The following is a 12,821-nucleotide window of genomic DNA, read 5'->3' as shown; positions in this document are numbered from 1 at the left end:
AAGTAGTAATGTGAGAGGAAAGAAGGGTTTGGATACAAGAGCTGTTACAGTATAGGTAGAAATAGCAGAATTTGGCAACTGATACAGGGTAAACAAGAGTGAAGAGTTGAGAATTATATTAAGGTGATAAACTGAAAGGTTGGTGGTGTCTTTGCTAGAAATTGGGAGATTTGCCAGAGAAGGTGTTTTGGGAGAAAGATAAATTAATTTTGGATATGTTGAGTTGAAAACATCTCTACAGGGCGTCTATTCTGAAATTGCTTCTGTGTGTGTGTGTGTGTTTTATGGGCCAGAACTTGAAACAAGGTCACTGATAGAGTCAATGCTTATGTACTTAATTCACACCTTTAAAGGAGTTCCCACATTAGTTCACACATTCACCCCTTTAGAGATATATAAGGAGGAGTTCACTAGACTACTAACAGACAAGCCTACTCTTGGACTTCCCTAATATTCACAAGTCAGAAACCCACAAGCTCACTCTCTGAGAGGAGGAGTCAAGATTCCTTCCAACTTCCACCTTTGTACTGGATGGAGGCTGGATTTGGATTTGGAGACATTTGGAGAGAGCTCTGGTAACTAAAGAGAGAGATAGGCCTCTAAGAAAGCTAACCTGGGCCAGGAAAATATTCAAGACTTTGAAGGACACAATAAAAGACCTGGACTTTAACTCCTGGCTGCATTTGGGATTATTGAACTGAACTGAAACTTAAGGTTGCCTTCAGAAGCTCCCCAAAGAAATCTGCTCCCAGAGAAGAATAGATCTTGTGTGTACGATTATATATTATATCCCCCATTAAACTGTGAGTTCCTGAGTGCCAAAAGATGGAAGAACCAGGGGACGATGCAGTTTGAAATAAAGGAAAATTTGTTAATTATAGAACAGGAGTTTCAGAGAGTAGAGAAGAACAGATCTGGAATGGAATACCAGAGGGATATACTTGAGGTGAATGGAGATAAAATTGAGAAAATGTGCAATAGAAAAGGATCTGGTTTATCCTCCAGTAGCCAAGGATTCACTATAGGAGATTGCCTACTCTTGCATATTTTCTTAAATTAGTAAACCAAAAAAAGCTAGTAGATAGAGGAATTAGCTTTGCCTCTCAGTTGTCAGACCCAGGCTAATCTGTTCTCTATTTCCATTTATAGTTTAAAGCCTTCTTAATCCATTCACGTCTCTAAACAAATATATTCTATTAGATACAATCCAACCCACTAAGAGACCATTTTTTGGGTATCGTTAGCCATGGTCCAGAATTCTGTATTCCAATGCTATTTTTTTAATTCACATTCTATGTCATTCTTTTCCAAAATCCCAAGTTTCATTTGGAAGGAATGATGAAAACACTACTTATTTATGCTTGTTTCATTCCTGAGATTTTGTAATCCCTAGATATTATTCCCTGCCATTATTATTCATGCTGATATACCAATCACTAGAAGTACATAGCAGTAAGTTGTGTTTGTTTTTTAAATGCTTTTTAAATTATACCTGCTCTATCCAAAAGTTTCTCCAGAAAACAGGATAAGAACCACTTAAGCACTGATTTGAATACTTTTTTATCTTCTCAGAATCCTTTTCATCCTAGTTTCCTCTTTTGAATGCCTCAGACAAAAACACAAATTTAGCAGAGTTCTTAGACTGGTTATTCCTGGAAAGCCTCCTGGCTTTCTATACCTTTTACAACTTCCAAAGTTTCAGGTGTTTGCAGTATCTTTAATAACTTCCTGATAACCTTCGGCTTCTGGGAATGACTTTATAAAGGAAACTTGAATAGTTTCCTCCAACTTTCTGGGCTACTACTTTGTGTTATTTTGCCCAGATAAAAGTGATTATTGGGTATTAAGAATCTGTGCTTTAGATAGATTACATATCCTAAATTCAAATTACAGTTCTGTAATTCTGAATTAACCAACAAGAAAGGTAACTGCTATAACATTTTAAAAAGTCCTTATTACTGCCCATCTCTCCCATATACATCCAGTCAAAATGGTCCCACATGTTTATGAGCTTCCAGGAACAGCAAAGCTAAAGTTTTCTACAGAGACCCAGGTGCATTTGCTATATGTGCCATCTGGTTATAAGTATAAATTGGGGAACAAATGAACACCAACCAATCCTTCAGTTATTTGGGGAGTTTGTTTTTTTTTTCAAGTACTGCTTTTTGATGTTTATTACAGACCTTGATTGCCAGCCTAAGCTGATAATGAATCCTGTCCAGCAAAAGCTGTTCTCTTTGGCATCTTCACTGTTCAAAAAATTTAAACACTATCAAAATAGACTATCTTGCTATAAAATATTTATAGTCATTTAGATTCATTTGAATAACACAAAAAAAAGACATTTTGTAGATAATATTTTTAGAGACAACAGACTTAAATTTACATAGCAGCATACAGTTGTTTGAGAACAAAAGTGTAAATTTTTTTATTTTTGATAATGAATATGTAGAATGGTGTGAGAGGAAGGGGGGTTATCTCATATATTTATTCTAGATTGTCCCAAAAAGGATTTGCCAGAAAACCATTTCATGATTTTATAACAATAATTTAGTAAGAGTTGGAATCACCCAACCTGTAGTGGTCAAGGAAATCTTTATGAAGGAGCTGGAACTTAATCTGGACCTTGAAGGATGGGTAGGATGTGGTGAGGTGGTATAGTAGAGTAACATTTCAGGATAACGATACAGCCTACATAGGCAAAGATTGAACATGAAAGAGGCCATCTTGATGGAGTTTATACTTCATACGAGAGAATAATAGATAAAATTAGAAATTAGGATCATAAATAGATAGGGACCAGATTGTGGAAGGTTTAAAATCCAGACAAAGTGAACATGATAGAAAAAAATGCAATTTTAGAAGGGTTAATCTAGTAATAGCATGCTAGATGAGTGTACAATTATTTACTATCATTCTTTTATTTACTATCATCTTTTCCTCAGATCTTTAAAATCTAGCTGCTCTCCTTATAACTCTAGTAAAATAATTGTTCTTTCAGAGGTCGTTGTTGGCTCCTTTTTTCAGAGTGAACTTTTTTGTTACTTTATCTATAATACTGCTATAGCATTTAACATTTGAGTATCCTATTCCTTCTGACTTTCTTCTCAACTTGAATTACAAGTAACATATCATCTTGGTTTCTCCTATCTTTTAAACCACTTCTTTTTCCTTTGCTGGATACTCTTTGTTTACCCTATTCTTCAGTATTGATTTTGCATATTGTTCAATCTCTGATCACTTTCTTTTCTTTGTAACTATCTATACTTCCTCTTGGCAATTTCATTCACTTCTATTCACATGAGTCCTAAATCTGTATCTTTAGCCCTAACTTTGCTCCAGACCCACACTCCTACATATCTATAAGATATTATCAAGATAGTAATTACTATTCTGGTATTCCATCATGGTATTATCAGAATCATGTTTATTTGATTTTCCCCAAACCTGCTTCTCCTCATCGTACCAATTGAAAACCTTAGTTTTACACCTTTGATTTTATTTCTTCCATACCTCCTATGTCTAGTCACTTGCAAGTCTTGTCCATTCTGCTATAATGGGTTCTCTCAAATACTCTCCATTTCCACTACTCTTTTACAGGCCTTTATTACTATGTGCTTGGACTATTGCAATAAATTCTAACAGGTATCTTTGTCCCAGTCTTCCCTGTTTCTCTCCAAATTTATCCTTTGTACTGGATTAATTTATTTTGTGGAATATTTCCATAATTTATACTATGAAAATTGTAGAATAATTACATTATTCATGACATTCAAGGTGCTTCATGTAAAAACCTACTTTATAAAACTTTTTCTCAGCATTTTAGATGTCTTTCATTTATTTTTTCTTTGTAGGTTTTAGATGGAGCAGGATTAGACATTGATTTCCACCTAATATCTCCAGAAGGTAAAACCCTTGTTTTTGAACAGAGAAAATCAGATGGCGTCCATAGGTAAGTAAACTGTTTCATTTGCCAGTTAATTGGACAAGATAATGATTGTGATTTCTGGTTCAATACAGTTTATTAGGATTCTTACAAGGTGCTAAGTCGGTTGTCTAATTTATCATGGTACTTAACAGTTCTCTAGGTCAGAGTTCACACCTTTCACACCTTTAAAAGAGTATATAAAAGGACAAGCCCACTAGAAGCTCCAGGAGATTCAGAGTGAAGATTCATTCCCATTTCCACCTTTGTGCTGGTTGGAGACATTCCGGACAAGAACTCTCAGGAACCAAGGAGAGAGGAAGGCTTCCAGAAAACTAGCCGAGCCCCAAATGAAGGAGATAAGATTTTGGAAAAGACAATAAAGGAGTTGGACTTTAACTCCTGGCTGCATTTGGAACTATTGAACTGAACTGAAACTAAGGCTGCCTCCAGAAGCCCTCCAAGAAATCTGTCCCAAGAGAACAATTATAATTTAGAGAAAAAGAACATTACAACAGTTGACAGGCTGGTTTTCATTTTGACAGATAACACATACATGTGTGATTTATATCGGTATGATTTATCCATACAACATTGTTTGATATATGTCCAGACTCAGCTTGAGACACAGAGAAATCAGTCTATACCTTATTGTTACACAATGTTGGAGGGTTTGGGTTTTTTTTTTTAGAGAGAAACAGTGATAACCACCTCAACCCCTATCCTATCTATTCAACAATTAGGCCTCTAGGTGACCCAGCAGAGCAGAACACAAGATAGACTTGAGTTTGAATTCCCTCTCAGACATTTCCTTACATCTGCCAGCTATGTGACCCTGACCAAGTCATTTATCTTCTCAGTTTCCTTATCTATAAAATGGGGAATAATAATAGCAAATACTTCACAGTAAAAAGTTTTTTGAAGTTCTTTGAAACCTTGAAATGCTATGTAAATTGTAGCTATCAGATAAGATTCCAAATAACAGGTGGTTGTTTCTAAAAACAAAATCCAAAATTTCCTCCAAGGGTGGTGACAGTCTCTATAGAAGAATGCCACAGAAATGTTTCTGATCCATTGTAGAATCATTCAATCAAGTATATCGTTTCCAATGTTGAAAGGGACAATACTCAGTTGAATTTTTAAAATCAATTATTACTTTATAATTTCACTTCATTATTCTTGCACAAAGGTAATAACTGGGAGATAAGAAAAGATGAAGGTATTAAGTTAATCTTAGAAGATAAGAATAAGATATTCCTATTGAATATTGATATTCCTATTCCATCAAGAACCAAAGAAGCCTGAAATTGTGAACAGTTATCACAAAATATTAAGAGTTAAGATTCTTCAATATCAGTTGTTATGCTCAGAGCTATAAAAATGCCAGAGAAGATTAATTTAAATAATTGAAGAGATGTGGACTGCCAAATTGATAGCCATAGTATGGTGATAATCATAAAGTATTAAACACTTCACAGAAAGATTTAAATTTCATTTAGTAGGTAGAAGCAAGACAATAGCAGCCTGAGCTCTGAAGTAAGGAGAGAAAAAAAAGTTTAGAGTTGACAAAAAGATTTGTCTCTACAATAATAATTTTGAAATGTTGACAAAGGGATTTAAGACAGAGTTGTAGTGGGGAAAAGGTTGAGAATGGAGATTGATTTCAAAATTAAGTATTTTGGCCAGATACTTAAATGTTTTGGGTATATAGGTATTCCCTGTATCAACATAAATTAGGCCCCCTGCGACTAAGTACATAGTTTGTTAGGTCTTAAGGAATCCTAAAAATTGATGTAAAGACATGCTGTAAAGAAGAGATTCTTAATCTGGGGTCCATGAACTTGTATTTTTTTTTTTTTAAACTGTATCTCAGAATAATGATTTTCCTTTGACATCCTATGCGTTGTATTTTGTTTTATATATTTAGAAACATTATTTTGCAACAAATAAATAAATAAAGCCATTATTTTTTTGGGGGGGTGTCATAGGCTTCACCAGACATAAAAGAATATAAGAATTTTTAGTGTGAAGTATCATGAATACCCTTTGGAAAAAAATAGGTCACACCAATTGTTGAAAAAATAGCTCATACCAATTGTTGACTAAGATGGTTCCATTTAGTAGCTTATTCATATTTGGATTGAACAGAGTAAAAATCATTCAAAATAGCACAGATATTATTAGATTTCACTTAAATATCATGTTTTTAAAACAAATTTTAGAGTTTTATCTTTTATCCCCCCAAAAAAGAATTGAGTTAAAGAAAATGATTATCGTTAACAAACATTGACATTTCTCAAAATTCACAGGATAAAAGTAACCAGACATGAACTATTATTTATTTAAATGGATATATTTTCTCATTTTTCATTAATAAGAGACTTTGAATCACTTAAAAGTGATTTCTCCATTTATTATAAATAACATTTACTTCTTGTTAATATAGGTTCTAATATAGCTGGAAATGTGTGTTTTCATGCAGTGTGGAGACAGAAGCTGGGGACTACATGTTCTGCTTTGACAATACATTCAGTACCATTTCCGAGAAGGTGATTTTCTTTGAATTGATCCTAGATAATATGGGTGAACAGGAACAAGATCAGGAAGATTGGAAGAAATACGTGATGGGTACAGATACATTGGATATGAAACTGGAAGACATTCTGGTAGGCATATTTCATAGCTTATTATTTTATATTTTACAAAATAATTTTCTTATAATAACTTTTTGGTGTAGATTGTAAGATTATTAGCCCTATCTTACAAATTATGAAAGTGAAAAAACCTAAAAAAGTGTAAGATTTGTCTACAACTACACAACTAAGAAATTTTTGAAGTGGGCCTTTAACTTAAATTCCTGATTTTTAAGTTCAAGATTCTTTCTTCAGTATAATAAAACCACTATAAATTCAACTAATTTCCTAATCCAAAGATTATTTTAATTTAACCATATGTAGCACTTTAATTTTCACAATTGTGTGATGTTCTTTAGCATTAAATTTGCAAGATTAATTTCAACATCATATTATAAATATTTGATTCTTAAAGTTATAATTAGTAAGATAAAATCAGGCTGGAATATTAAATGATTACTTTATATATATGTATGTATGTGTCTCTGTCTTTCCATATATATGCATCTATGTTTGTGGGTGCATATATGTACACATGAGGACAGCCAGGTGGCACAGTGGATAGAGTGACTGGCCTGGAGTCAGAAAGATGAGAGTTCAAATATGCCCTCAAATACTTATTAACCGTGGGGCCCTAGGCAAGAACTGTTTGCTTCAGTTTCCTGATCAGTCAAATGAGCTGAAGAAGAAAAGGGCAAACCACTCTGGATATCATTGCCAAGAAAACCCAAAATGAGGTCATATAGAGTCAGGGCACCTTTGAAACGGCTGAATAACAACAATATGTATATGCTGATCCCACCGCTAACTGCTGCATGGTATAATGTGGATCTTCTTTAGTTCCTCATCCTGATTTCTTAAATGCTATGGCAAAATACTTATTTTCATCCTTGAGTTAAATTGGGGCTCTCATATTTCACTCTGAGGATTATAGCCATAAAATTTCAGAGCTAAAAAGAAAATTGAACCAAACCCCAGAGAGGTTTAAGTTGACTTGTTCAAAGGTCACAGTTACTAACACAAGTGGGACAAGGATATCATAATAAACATCATTTGTTCACATAGTGATTCATAGTAAATTAAATTTTTGATTTTTTTTTTGATAGGTAACTTGATTTTTCTATAATTTTTTTCATTTCAAATTTGTTCTGTCACTGAGAACTCAAATACCAAGTAGTCAAATGTCTTGTAGCATTACCAATACATTTTCTTCATCTATATAACTAATAGAGATACTATTTTCCTACTTCTGAAAATGCTGATTTAAATTTCATTTAAGGATTTTATATTTCTTGAGGGAAAAGCATCCATTTCAGAGACCGTTCTCCCCCTCTTTTGACTGGTACAGCATAAATGATGCAAAGTCATTTGGTGATCTCATGGGATTATCAGTAGGATGGCAAACTTCAGAAGAATCACTTTATTTGCAGATGTGAATCCAGTTTTATTTCTACTAGAAAAAAATTTTCAGTACTGTGCTCCTATTGTTGTATGCAAATGCTACGCCAAATTTTTAAAACTAGTAAAGCATTAAAAAGCTTGAATAAGATATGTTAAATACTTAAGAACAAGACTATTTAGGAAAAACGATGACCCATATTCTGCCATTCTCATTTCCTTACATATTTTACTCTGCATTTCCGTAGTGCTTTGTAAGCTTCATTCACTGGCACATGCCACTTTATGGGCTTCTAAAAACAAGTTTTCCAGAATAGTTTATTTGGGAAACTTGTTTAAATGTGTTCTGGGATAGTCCTGGAATATATTCATTCCAAAGATTTTTCAGTCAAGAATAAGTATGGCACCAAAGCTGTGTAGACTAAAATAATGAAAAGAGCTTTTGCAACTCAGCTTACATAATATAATGAGTTCCTAAAGAGTTGTCCATAAATCTAAAATAATTAAATTGCTTTCTCATTGTCTTGCCACTATTGCTTAAAAACTCTTTAATTCTGAATGATATCCATTTAACAAGCAGCTAATTTTGTCTATTTCCATCTCAAATTTGTTCTCTAAATGAGAACTTAATATTAAGTCAAATCAATCAGAGCATAACTACATATATTTTCTTCATCCAGATCTCTCAGATAATTATCTCTTTTCATTTAAATATTAAGGGAGTTATTGTTTAAAAAAAACATCCCTGCTCTTTATCGAGCAGGTAACTCCTAACTTAACTATGAACCATTCCCTCATCCATATATCCTGAAAAGCTTACTTTTGTGTTTGTATATGAAAGTAACTAGAACTTTAAAGCATTTTTTAACCTGAAAGCTAACTCTTTGTTGTGAAATTGTTTTATTTATTACCAGGAATCTATCAACAGCATCAAGTCCAGGTTAAGCAAAAGTGGGCACATCCAGACCATGCTAAGAGCATTTGAAGCTCGTGATCGAAATATACAAGAAAGCAACTTTGACAGAGTAAATTTTTGGTCAATGGTTAATTTGGGAGTCATGGTGGTAGTTTCAGCCATTCAAGTATATATGCTGAAAAGTCTATTTGAAGATAAAAGGAAAAATAGAACTTAAAATTCCGATCAACTTAGTGATGAAAGAAAAGGAAATAATGCAATAAATTATATAGTAAGGGCCATTAATTTTTCAACAACCACTATTACTTGATATACACGACACAGTGCCAATTTGAAAGAAATGTCTTCCCCTTCATTTGGCAAGTGTTGTTACTGATATTATAAATAAAATGTTTATCATTAGTTTTATGCCAGCAATATTTGCATTTGACGATTAAGATGAGACAGGCAATAGATAAAGCACAATGTATAAAGCAGTATTCTTAAAAATCAGTTCTGACTAGATTGAAAAAAATCATTCCAATATTTTATGTGGTTTTGCCATTCGGCGAATTTATTACACAAGTATATTCCAACAGTTATATTCAAACTCTCATTTAGAAATTGCTTGCTAAATTTTGTAATTACAGAATATCATTAAAAACTACTTTAGAGATGCTTGCCCCCCAAATAGTCATCGAGGTTCTACTTGTGATAAATTCACAAATATGTTCTAAAAATGTTACACTGATCTTCAATTCTTCTTAGAAGCTATCTCTCAGGGCAATGTAGTCCATCTTCAGGCAGTTCAAATTATTAGAAAATGTCATCTTCAGAAGCCACATAGTATCAATGGAATTCCTTTTCTCTATGATAGCCTTTCAAATATCTGAATTTGATCATGTCTTAGTGAAGTCTTTCCTTCTTCAGGGTAGCATCCCCAGTTCTTTCCATCACCTATCCTCAAAGGAAGTAGTTTGGAGTTTTCTCCCTCCTCTTACTGCCCAATTTGGGCTAATTTCGGCTTGCCAGTGACTGATAGGGTCATGTTAGAAAATGGATATTTTTCCAATATAGCAGAACAAATTAAAAACTGGGATTATGCCTTCACTTGTTTTAGATATTGTACTAATGCAGACTAAATCACATTAGGTTTTTGGTAGTTGTATCACAGTGCTAATTTTTAGTAAGCTTGAAGATGACTAAAACCCTTTAGACTTTCGACATGAAATGCTTTCTAAGATACAGCTCCCCTTTTCTCAATTTGAACAGTGGTCCTTTTTGAGTCCATGTAAAGGAGTTTACGTTTATCCATATGAAATTATATCATATTGGATTGGCCCATCATTTCAGCCCATTAGGATCTTTTTGGACCTTGATTCTGTCATCCAATGTATTACAGTCCTTTCTTAACTTTTTGTCATCTGCAGATTTCATAAACATGTTGTTGGTTTTTTTCCAAGTTATTGATAAAGATTTTAAACAGAAGAGGGCCAAGGACTTTGCATGAGAGAGAATAACAAAATTTGAGAACTGGGAGGAACCTCAGCAGCTATCTAGCCCAACTCTTATCCAGAAGGAATCTGTGCTTTCATATCACTGACCGGTGGTCAGTTCACCTCACCTGGCCTGAAGCCCTTCCAGAGAAGGAACCAACCATCTCCTGAGACATCCTTTCCACTTTTGATTCTCTCTAGTTAGGATGATTTTCTTGCCTTCAGGCTTAACAGGTGCCTCTGATCCCAACTTTGCCCTCCAATACCAAACAGATGAAGCTTAAATTCTCTTCTCCATGATAGCTCTTCAGATATGTGAACACAACTATCATGAATCTAAGAGATGTGAATTTAAATTCTACCTCAGAAGTTTCTGTGACTGAACAAATTCATTAACCTTTCAATTTTCTCCCATACCAAAATAAGGTCAAAATGGGTATATGATTTGAGTATAAAGGATGATACCATAAGCAAATTAGAAGAGCAAGGAATAATGTACTTACCAGATCTTGGAGAGGGGAGAAATTTATGATCAAAGAAGAATTAGAGAACATTATGATATGTAAAATGAATAATTTTGATTACATTAAATTAAAAATTTTTTTGCACAAACAAAACCAACACAAACAAGATTAAAAGGAAAGTTTTAGAAAGCTGGGGAAAATTTTTTTCATCCAGTATTTCTAATAAAGGTCTCATTTCTAAAACATATGAAGAACTATGCAAAATTTATAAGAGTACAAGTCATTCTTCAATTGATAAATGGTCAGAGGATAGGAACAGACAATTTTCAGATGTCATCTATAGTTGATAAAATACTCTAAATCACTATTGATTAGAGAAATGCAAATTAAAACAAATTTGAGGTACCATCTCATATCTCTCAGGTGGCTAAGATGACAGGAAAAGATAATGATAAATGTTGGAGAGAATGTGGGAAAATTGGAACACTAATGCATTGTTGTTAGTGAAATCCAACCATTTTGGAGAGCAATTTTATAGCCAAAGGGTATAAAAGGCTATAAAAATTTTGCTTTCTTATCTGCTAAATGAGAGGATTAGATTTGGTGGTCTCTTGTGGCCTCTTCCAACTCTAAAGCTCTAATAAATCTATTGTACTATTAAAATTGATTTTGGGGTGATATTTTCTAGTATAAGACTTTAAATTTATTTTTGTTGAATTTCATCTTATTAGATTCAGCCCACTGTTAACCATCAAGATCCTTTTGGATTCTGATTCTGTCATCCACTGTAGTAGCTATCCCTTCTCCAGCTTAGTGGCAGCTGAAAATTTTATAAGGATGCCATATATGCCTTTATTCAAGTTATTGATAAAACTGTTAAACAGAACCTACTTCAAGTCCTTGAGTTACTACACTGTCACATTGACAGTTACTTGTTCTAGTCATCCAAAGAGTTTTGAATCCTCCCAATTATATTATTGTCTGATTAACATCTTTCTGTCTCCATGAGAAAAGTCTGAGAAACTTTGTTAAAATCAAGGGAAATTATATCTGCAGCAATTCCCTCTTCTACCAGTTATTTATTAATAAAAGAAACAATTATAGACTGGCATAGCCTTTTCTTAATGAAGTGATATTGGCTATATAATTCCTATTTGCCTTTCTAGATGTTAAGAGACTCTCTAATGACTCATTTTAGAATTTTCCCAGGAATTGAAGTCAAATTTAGTGGCCTGTGGTTTTCAAGCTGTTTTCTTACCTTTTTTGAAAAATCAAGAGTATTTGCCACTTTTAAATCTTTGATTCTTCTCACATTTTTCATAATCTTTCTAAGATTAATGAAAGACCTTGTTCTAGTTTACTCGCTAAAAATCCAGTATGTAAAAAGTATTGTGTTAGGTTCTGATGTGGATGCAAAGTTAAGATATGGTGCCTACCTACAGGGCTTATAGTCTAACAGAGATTACTGAGACAGTATCCTTTTTAGGTATAGTTATTTTAATTCACCCAACTATATTATCATCTGCCTCAGATTTCTTTATCTTATCTGTATGTACACACACACACACAATATCTTGAAGCAGAAGTCCAGCTACTTTGTTGGTTAGAAAAGGAAAGAGATTCCACAGCTAAAAGTTAAACAACTTATCCATGATCACAGTTAAGTGGCAGATCCAGGTTTAAATTCAAATTCTTTAATTACAAATTCAAGACTTTCCACCTTGCTCTACTGCCTCTTCCCACTTGTGCATAAGGCTTAATCAATCAGAAACTTTGTTGAAATCCATATATACTCCTATCATGCTAACTCCTCTGATTATTGCTTTTCTGAAGATTTACACTCCACTTAATAGTCTATTGTAAAATTTTGCTTGGGCTTAACAAATCTATAGGCTGATTAAATCAATTTGAAAATAGGGCTCCTGCTTATCTCTCTTCTCCCCCTCCTCAAACATCACTGAGAATGGTTGAGGGACCACATTTGCAAAGTTCATTTGGTATTCTGCAGTA

Source organism: Sminthopsis crassicaudata, chromosome 4 (assembly GCF_048593235.1).
Source record: "Sminthopsis crassicaudata isolate SCR6 chromosome 4, ASM4859323v1, whole genome shotgun sequence".
Taxonomy (NCBI): domain Eukaryota; kingdom Metazoa; phylum Chordata; class Mammalia; order Dasyuromorphia; family Dasyuridae; genus Sminthopsis; species Sminthopsis crassicaudata.
This window is presented reverse-complemented; position numbering follows the sequence as displayed.